General features: G+C 49.9%; 1 pseudogene; it reads right to left on the bottom strand.

Moving 5' to 3' along the window:
- Nucleotides 1–333: 333 nt before the first annotated feature.
- LOC123614932 (U6 spliceosomal RNA) lies at nt 334–434 on the bottom strand (annotated as a pseudogene).
- Between the last annotated feature and the right edge of the window lie 9,454 nt (nt 435–9,888).

Genomic DNA, 9,888 nt, shown 5'->3' with positions numbered 1-9,888 from the left:
CACAGATTAAAACAAACAAACAAACATTGGCTCGACTCAAAAACTGACAGGAGAGATTTGGGATATTAATTAAATCCAACGTGACTCAGGCAAGTCGGGCGAGGCCTAGGGGGTAACTTTCAAAGGGAGAATTAAGGTGTAACTTTCAAGTGATGGGTTCACGGAGTGACTGTTTTTGAGCATCATTCAAAAAAAAAGAGTTGTTTCGTTTTTATTTTATTTTTGGCATTGAAGATATCACTGGAATTCTTTAAATGTTTTTATTGACGTACAGTCGATTTACAATGTTGCGTTAACGTCTGGAGTGCAGCTCAGTGACTCGGAGGTACGTATTAAAACAGGGGATGCTTCGCGAATCTGCGTGTCATCCTCCGCAGGGGCCACGCTAATCTTCTCTGTTCCAATTTTAGTAAATGTGCTGCCGAAGTGAGCGCTGGAATTAAATAGGTGCCCAAGATGACTGTTCTGAAAGGGGCAGCCATTGTTTGGCAACATCGTTTATTTCTGATACATTCATTTAGATATCAGCCCTCATTACTTCGCAGTCTCAACTTCCATAAATAAAAAAGCCATTAAACTCTTGGTGTAGTTTGACACCTCCCAAAACATTTCTGGCAACCCTTCCTCCGGTAGCCAATTATGTTTCAGGAATAGAAATGAATATTATAAGAGGTTGCAATAAAATGTAGGTAGATTTAATACATAGATTTTCCAGTAGGGAAGGGCTTTCTGAACAAGATGCCAAAGACAGAAATCGCCAAAGAAGAAGTGCTGAGGGTAGATGGAATAAAAGCTAGCTTTTTCTGAATGTCAAGACACACGTACATATGCCAAAATACACACACACTTAACAAGGCAAATGACCGCTGGTGGACATAAGCACATAGAACAAAGGACCGATATTTTAGTGCATAAAGGGTGCTTGCAAGTCGGTAAGTAAAAGAGGATGCAGATGGTTAGAGCGTCTGTCCTTCTAGGGGCGAGGGTGCTCCTACCAGTAAGTCTGCCGCCTGAACTTAACTTGGCCGTGGTTTTCTGTTGCTAATTTAATGTTTTGTTTGGTGATCTCAGATTAACGTCTCTTTGGCTTCCTCATTATCTGTTTAGTTTCCTATTGGGTTTTGATTGACTCCACCATGCGTATTAAAGCATCCATAATTGCATATCTTGGCCTGTAATTTCTAATAACTGATGTTGGGACACTGTTCGTAATCCACTTATAACTCACTGACGCATCCTTCCTGATTAATCCCGTTCTACTGGAAAGCAGGAATGAGTGAGGAGGTGGACTTCCACGTCTTTTGCCTGAACTGGCCCCATGAAAATGGGTTACGTTCTGCCTCTCGGGGTCCCCGGTGTCCTGCCCCTGAGAGTCCTGACTTGGCTTCCTTGGCTGATGGCCAGTTTCCCTCCTGCGCTTCCTGTTTTCGGAGCGCAGTGGTCCAGTGTCCCCAAGCAACGCCGAGGAGTCTCCGAGTCCCCGAGAGCTGAGCATCCTACATCATCACATCCACCCAGCCATGACCGCCTAGTCCCTGAGGCTCACTGCTCCCCTTCCGTGAACGAGAAGGGGCATCCCTGAATCACCGTCTCGGTGCCCTGTGCACAGGGCCTGGCCCGATCATTCATTCAGCAGCCAGAGCATCTGTCGCCGTGAAGATTCACTGAACCCTTCCAAGGGGACCTTCCAAGTCCACTTCCAGGGCACCTTGCGCTCCGCGCAGATGTTCACATCCAGGGCTCCGTCCCCAGGCGCCATGCGTTCCGGGCTTATTATATAAAAGAGAGCAATCAGCTGAAGCCCCGGCACCATCTGGAGCGAAATCGATGTCTCTATATTTAGGCCAGATGGGAGCCGATTCAACCAGACTGATCGCACATGTCTGTGCAAGTACGTGCCAAACGCGTGCGTGGTACTTCCACGTCACACTTCCTTTATCTACCAACTTGGGAAAAACCACGCCCAAGCCAGACGGCGGGCGGGACCCTGTTCGTGGGAGGCAGAGAGCAGCGCATAAACATAAGGCAGGGGGTGAGAGCAAACAGCGCCCGTAGGGAAAACACGGCTTCCACATCCTGCCCTGAGCTCTGTTGTAACCGCATCAGCATGCAGCTCCTGCTTCGCAAAGGAAGGGACACTGCGTGTCAGGCGTGGTGCCCGCCTGGACCCGGTCCTCACTCACGCTTGGGTCATCGGAGCTCTGTGTCATTCGCATGGTGCTTGGCTGCGTCCCTGGAACTCAGGGCGCACGGATTCATTCATCATTCACTCAGCACCACAGGTTGCGTCAACTGTGAGCAGGGCAGCTCGGTACCTGTCGCAGGCAACTGAGGTACAAGTGACAAATAAAAATTGTATGTGTTTAGGTGGGACGGTATGATGCTTGGGAAGACATTGTGAAGTGATGGCCACAGTCAAGTGACTCAGCACGCCGGTCGTGTCACGTAAGCGCCCCATTCTGTGCGTGCCGGGAACGTCTGAGGTTCCTTAGCGGGGTTTACGAGGCTTTGGAGTCCCCACCAACAGCAAGGAAGTCTGGCTGACCGAAGCAGAAAAGGAGTTTATTAAGAGCGTCTCGGGTACCTCACGGGGCCTCTGTCTGCACCAGCCACCCAGGGAGCAGTGCCACCCGCAGTGGCGCGGGTGATGAGCTGCGACAGGACGCGTGTGCCCAGCTGCTGCGCAGACGCGGCTCTGCCCGTGGTGGCCGGGCTGCAGGCCCTGCTCCACCGCAGAGCGGACACCTGCCCCGTCTCAGCCCTTCTCACTGGAGCAGCACGGTGTGCCCTTGCGAGCGCTAACCTCACTCTCCCGCTGGCCTCCTCCTCGCGGCGGCCCCGGCCAGCTCGGCCTCTCTTTTCCGGAACAGCGGGCACACGGCTAGACGGCGTGTCCCGGACTCCCCCGCAGCAGACGTGACCACCTGCCCGCATCCTGGCCGAGGAGACGCGGCAGCCGGCCAACAGCACCTCCAGGAGGTTTTCTGTGCTTCCAGGTTCTCTGTGAAGGAACTGTTTTCAAATACGGGGAAAACCTTATCAGGCTGGTTATGAAGAGTTAGCAACGACGTTCATTAAGCACTTACTACATTCCTGGCATTATATTACTCTGTAATGGAGAAATAAACAATAACCTTTATTCAAACTTTAAAAAAGGGATAAAAAGAGACTCCCTTCCTCCCACCGAAAGTAATAATTTTTGGACACAAGTTACTTGAGACATGAAGAAGTCCATCGAGATTTCATCAAGGAAGCATTAAACTAACAAGATATTGAGACCTGGGCCAGATCAAACGTGCTACGATTCTATTAAAAATACATATATATATTTGGGGTATGTGTGTGTGTGTGTATGTGTACGCCATAAAATATTATGAATTTCTGTTAAAATGACTAGCGGCATTTCTGTAATATCCAGTGTAAACCGATTACTTTGCTAGGACAATACAAAAAAAGGATCGTCAATAATTTTTGCTCACCTAAGTACTCCACGTTTATTACTTATTTAATCTTCGCAAATCCATTTCCAAATTCCCATGCCCCTACTGCCTTCAACTAAGGGTAGAAAATAAAATATCCTTTTTCCTATAGCAAGGGAGGACTTTTAACAGGATACTGACCAATAACACGTGTGAATGGAAGTTTAGAGAGTAGGGTAGGGTGGAGGCAAGTCTAGTATAGCTTGTGTTTTCTTGTAAAAAGTAACACATTGGGGAGGAAGGGAAAGGAAAAGAACAGCGCAGCAACCACCATCCGCCATCTATTCCTGCCTTGATCAGTGGTTTGATGGTAAGAGCTGCAGCAGCCACGCTATGACCATGAGGTAAAGATTAGGGGCATCGTAGGCACATGAACATGACTGAGCCACTGAACTGACACATCAGGACTTCTCTGTCATGGAAAACAACACACAACCCCTGACTTGTATAAATTACTAGCAATTAATGTGTTTCTAATCAATATGTCTTATCTCCATATGAGGAAACAGAGGCACAAGCTAGCGGGAAAGTCAGCCGACACCAGACCCAGGTCTGTCTGAATCCAGTGTGTGCACAGTTCGTTACCATCCTGCACCAGAGAAAGAGAAGACGAGGCAGTGAGGAATATGAGCATTTTTCAGTCCTGCTCTGGGGCGAGTTATGTTAACTGTGGAGGTAAACGTATTTGGTCACTGGGAAGCCTTCTTTATAATGAAACAGGAGAAATTTTTCAGGCATCTTTTCAGAGCTTGGATGAAATAGCCTTGAGGATAATCCACTGTCCCGCCTGTCTCTGTGTCTGTGTGTGCCTGGCTCCTCTGCTGATAAATGCCCTGAGAAGGGGCACGCAGGCATGTGTGGGTCTCTGGAAGGTTCCAGAACATCACAAATGAGCTTTCTGACGTCTTTGGAGCCTGGCTGTGAGGAATCACGCGTGTCCGCACAGCCAGGTCCTCCCTGGACGAGCTGATTTTGATCAAAGCTGAGAAGCAGAACGTGGTGGAAGCACCCCGTGCGGGTGGCAGGGCTGTGAGTCCTCAGTGCTGTGGCCACCGCTGAGCTTGGAGCAGGCGGCCGTCACTGCGGCAGCGCCCTCCTGGGACATTCTGTCACTCGGGGACTGGGCGGCAGGCACAGAGCCACTCCTCTCTCTCCCTGAGAGTGATGCATAATCCAGTACATATTTCATGAAGATGAAGTCATGGTGGTGGGTTTGGTGGGGGCGCCGTAACCTTGAGTGTGTTAAAGCAATCAGCTGGCTTCTCTTAGGCCCTTTCTCGCCAAAAAAGCTGGAATTCTCAGAGGCACCAGGGACTGCTTTGCGGCGGCTCGGGTTCCAGAGGCAGGAGAAGCTGTCACGTGCAGTGGTCTTGTAACAGGACGAATGCTCCTCAGCCACACTCCTGCCGTGGGGCTTGCGGGGGCCCTTCCACTCATCAGGACTCCTTTCTACAAGATGGGGAGTGGATCGGCTCGTGGGATCCAGGGAGGGGGGTGGGGATAACTGAAGAGCGGGAAGGGCATGAGGAAGAAAGGCAGAGTCTTTCCAATCTTTCTTCCCTGTTTCGTCCCTCTTCAGGCAAATTAATTTTATTCTGTCTCACCTGGGACCTGGATTCTTTGTCCAGGGAGAAGCACGGCTACTGGGTGCTCCCAGGTTTTATGGAGAACGTTTCCACTACTATCAGGCATCCAGCTCGGTTTCACAGTTCTGTTCTAAGCATCCTTCTCTGGTGCGCTTCGGTTGGGTTTATTTGCCTCCAGGGACTGATCCAATGTGGAGGCTGGCAGGGAAGGCCATGCAAAAAGGTGACCACTTTGCTGGGAACCGTATGGTTCAGCAGGTCCCAGAAGGAACTTGTTTCCAGAATTAGGGGAGAGACGCTGACAGTGAAACCAAGCATCGCTTCGTCCCCCGAGGGCATGGGACAAGCCAGGTGAGCACCTTCTCCACTGTTCCCTCCTGCCACCTCTGCGTCTCATCAGCTTTCAGCTCCTACGCACCTGGAGGCTACGCTCACAGGGAACCTGAGTGCATTCAACCCCAGAGCACAAGGGATAGTGTCTGCAAAGACAAGCATTAGCAGCCTGTGTTGACGGAACAGTTTCCAGGAAACCCTTGGCCATCTCTTGTGTTTGGGGGGGAAAGTCTGAGGCTCACATACAAAGCCAGAACAGGAGTGTGGCGTCTCGAGCTGGCGTTGCCAGTTTCTCCCCCCCACCACACACTTATATTTGGTTTTCTGATTTATAACAGCAGAGTTTTCACATTAAATTTTAACAACACCAGGAATACATACAGAGATGCTCCTTGTTCGATGCTGAAATTCAGGGATAACACTGAAGTTGTCAGCACCTTCTCCCTCAAACCCAGATCCTTTTCCTTCTTCCCCCAAAATAATCGTGAATTCCTGTCTGTTTTGTTTTATTCTTCTTTTTTTTAAAATTGAAGTACTGTCAGTTACAGTGTGTCAATTTCTGGCATACAACCTAATATCAAACTACACTTTTTTACTAATAGAAGTTTTGTTCCCAGTTTTCCCCTGTTGACCTACGCTGAGATGAATATCCTTGCGTGCAGAGGGGAGAGTTTCTCCGGCAGAAACTTCTGAGATGTGGAATTGGTGTATGCTTTTAAAATTCCAATTTCTGCTCCTGTCAGTAGTACAAAAAGATAACCGTTTCCGGCATACTCACCAACACATGCTACTAACAGCCCTTTTATCTCTTTATGACCATTTTCTCAAGTGGCAGTTTTCGAAACTGAAATGTGATCTGAGAACCCTGGGTTTGTCCATTAGAGGCAGTCGATGGGTACTTAGAAGCTGTGAAGATGGTCTGAGCAAAGCACAGCACTTTATTAGCAGAAGCCGACTTTTGGAATCAAATGACCTAACATCAGCAGTATGTTAGCCATTCGCCCACCTTCGCCGTGACTGTAAAGCTGCGTCTGCAAGCGGTGCGCACTGAGACTCTGAGCCACGTGTCACAGAGAAGCTTCGTTCCACGTGCGTGATAGGACGGCAGCTGTTTGTTTGTCCACAAAAGAACGGTGTTTTTCCAAGGGTCTTAAATAAGTCAGAGCAACATCCACGGACGTGATTCTGTGGTAGGTGGCACTTTGGAGCCGTGGGTTGGGTGAAAGATTGGACTGGGAGACATTTAAAGTTCTTTCCAACTGTGAGAGCCTGAGGGTCTCTGAACCATCAGGATGACTCACTCATTCAGCGCATTTTGGTGGCTTTCCTGCCATCGGCCAGCCCTGCTCTGGGTGTTGGGAACGGAGCAGAGAACAAGACGGACGTGGCCCCTGCTCTCCCGGAACTTCCTTGCTCGAGACAGGGACAGGCGCCCCCCCCCCCCGCAGGGTGACGCCCCGACCAGGCGGTTTCAGCGCGATGAGTGCTAGGAGGAAACACGGGGCTTGTCCTGAGGGACAGAGACTGGGATGCAGGGACAGGGCAGGGCGTTGAAGCTCAGCGGGTGATGAGAAACCCGTTTAGCAAGATTTAAAGGAACCGAATTCTGGGCCGAGGTTCTAGAGTCTGCCACCTGGCCGTCTTCGAGGAAGCTGAGGACCGGTCAAACCTGTGGAAAGGCAGGGGGCTTGCGGGAGTGACTTTGTAACGTCCCTTCCAGCTTTGGATTCCCCAGCTTTCTAAAATATTAGCCAATCTCCAGCTTCAACTTTTCCCTCTGTGGACCCTGGAGTCCACGGTCTGAATGCCACGGACAGCCCAGCAGGGGTGGGAGGGGGTGTCCTGGAGCGTCCCTAGGCAGCCCTGGCTGTGGGCAGCCCTGAGAAACCGCTGTGCAACAGGAACAGTTTTCTCGGTGTTTCGCTGGGTTCATCCACCTGGCAAGGAACTTTCACTCCCGTCTCCACGAGGGTCGGCAGAATAGAGCTAAGACTTGGGAGCCAGACTGCCTGGGTTTGAACCCTGGCTCTGCCACTAACCAGCCAAGTGACCTTGACCTTTCAGGGCCTCAGTTTCCCCATCTGTAAAGTCCCCGTGGCTTTAGGGAGAGTAAGCTACTTAAACATGGAAGGCACTGGCTGTCCGGGGCACAATATGCAGTTAATACACGCTCTCTGTCCTCACCGCAAGGGAGTCTCCCCCACATCCAACACGGCGTCCAGGTTCCTTGTGGGGGCGGCACGTAGTGGGGTGCAGGGCCAGGCAGGTCGTCCCTTTCTTGCGCCTGTGAAGTTTGCCTCTGAGGTGACTGCTGAGTTGGCGAGCGTTTCCCTCCCGGTCTGCCCTTGGCACGTGGCTGGCTGTCCAGGAGCCTTCCCGCGGTCTACCAGGGCGCCACCTTCCTCACCTTATGCCTTCCTTCTCTAGGGTCCCGACACCTCCACATCAATGCTGGGAGAGCCCGATGGCCCTTCGCCTGTGGAGAAGCCCCTCTGTGACCCTCCTGCTTCTGAAATGGACAGCACTGACCCCCAAGTTCTCTCTTCACTCCAAGGTATTAATTCTGCAGCAAGTCCAAGGGGCTTCCTAGGTTATTTTTTTTTTAATGTTAATCCCAAATGTCAAATTTATCCCTCCCCTTCACCCTTTTCCCTCCTTGGTAACCAGAGTTCATTTCCTATGTCTGTGAGTCTGTTTCTGTTTTGTAAATAAGTTCATTTGTATCATTTTTTTTTTAGATTCCACATATAAGTGATATCATGTGGTATTTGTCTTTCTCTGTCTGACTTACTTCATTTTATACCATCAGCTGCAAATGGCATAATTTCATTCTTTTTATGGCTGAGTAGTATTACACACACACACACACACACACACACCCCATATCGTCTTTATCCATTGATGGCACTTAGGCTGTTTCCATGTCTTGGCTGTTGTAAATAGCGCTGCTATGAACATTGAGGTGCATGTATTCTTTTGAGTTAGAGTTTTCTCTAGATACATGCCCAGGAGTGGGAATTCTGGATCACAGGGTAAGTCTATTTTCAGTTTTTTAAGGAATCTCCATACTGTCCTCCATGGTGGCTGCACCAAACTACATTCCCACCAGCCGTGTGGGAGGGTCCCCTGTTCTCCACACCCTCTCCAGCGTTTATCTTTTGTGGACTTTTTAATGATGGCCATTCTGACCAGTTGTAATTGGCTATGTCATTGAAGATTGGACTTGTATTTCTCTGATAATTAGTGATGTTGAGGATCTTTTCATGTGTCCTAGATGATTTCTGATCTCTTCTCCACCATGTCCTGAGACACTGAACGTAGAGCTGACTTTCTGCTTGGTGGGGAGGGCCAGCCGTGCGTAGACGGTGCTTCAAAGGGGAGGATGGGGAGGTTGGTAAAGGGACCGTTGGCAAAGGTGGAGGCAAGATTACAGGCACCGAAAAACCAAACCAAACCAAACCAGGAAAACCCGAGGACGCCTCAGGTCCTGCAGGAACAGGGACGCTCCCCTACAGGAGGTGAGAGGATCCAGCGAACCATTGGTGACCCTGCTGGGAAAGAGCCAGGGGACACTTACCCCAATCTCTGCTCCTCCTGCCACAGTGTCTCACTGGCCAACGCCAACCATAGGACGACTAAACTACTGATGCCATTCCTGAAATTGAGTCTCCCGAGGCATGCAGCCGTGGAGAAGACTCCGGAAGGACAAATGGGAAATGTCTAGCTCCAAATGTCAAGCTTCTGCTCTGATCTGAAGTGGTGAACACTAGGGTTTTCTCCTCAGGAAGGCGTTTTGGTCACACTTCATATAACTTAGACATTCGGGGAACAGACTTGAGAAATTCAATCTCTGCACACCCGTGACCTCCACGAGCTGAAGCAATATAAGTGCAGAAAAAATCCCGGTGTGGCTATAACTGGTGCTGCTCTGAGCGGGGGAAAGGGGCAACTGAGCCCCAGGTGCGGCGGGATCGTGCGTGCACAGAGCTGTCTGAAGGACGGGCCTTCTAGTCACAGGTGGAATCGTATTTAATCATAAGCTTGAGAGAAGATTGTGCTCCCTTACATAACATCCATAAATTACCCCAGTGTACTTAAGAGCTGGGCCCATTGATTTATAATACAGTTCATTTATAAAAACCAAACTTATTTCACAGATGACAGCAGCTGCTTGAAACACTCTTTAAAGTGAAGGTGGCCTACAAATTACTGAGCGATTTCAACTGAAACCAATTATTCAGGGGGAATGCAGCGTCAGCAGGAAGGAGGCTCGTATATTCATCCCTGACGGGAGGAGACCGCATCAGTATCTGGCCATTATTTCAGCCCTTCAGGACGGGGAAACACCAGTTTGATGGGGAACGGGGAGTGCCCAGGGAGGTGACAGGTCCAGAGCAGCAGAGAAATGTCACGCATAATACAAAGTCACAAGAAAGCGTCTCCCGGGCTGCTGATTTTCCTCTGTTGCCGGAAACAAACTGGGTTTATCA

Source organism: Camelus bactrianus, chromosome 32, assembly GCF_048773025.1.
Source record: "Camelus bactrianus isolate YW-2024 breed Bactrian camel chromosome 32, ASM4877302v1, whole genome shotgun sequence".
Lineage (NCBI taxonomy): Eukaryota > Metazoa > Chordata > Mammalia > Artiodactyla > Camelidae > Camelus > Camelus bactrianus.
The sequence above is the reverse complement of the archived record's forward strand: the minus strand, read 5'-3'. Positions and strand labels throughout refer to the sequence as shown.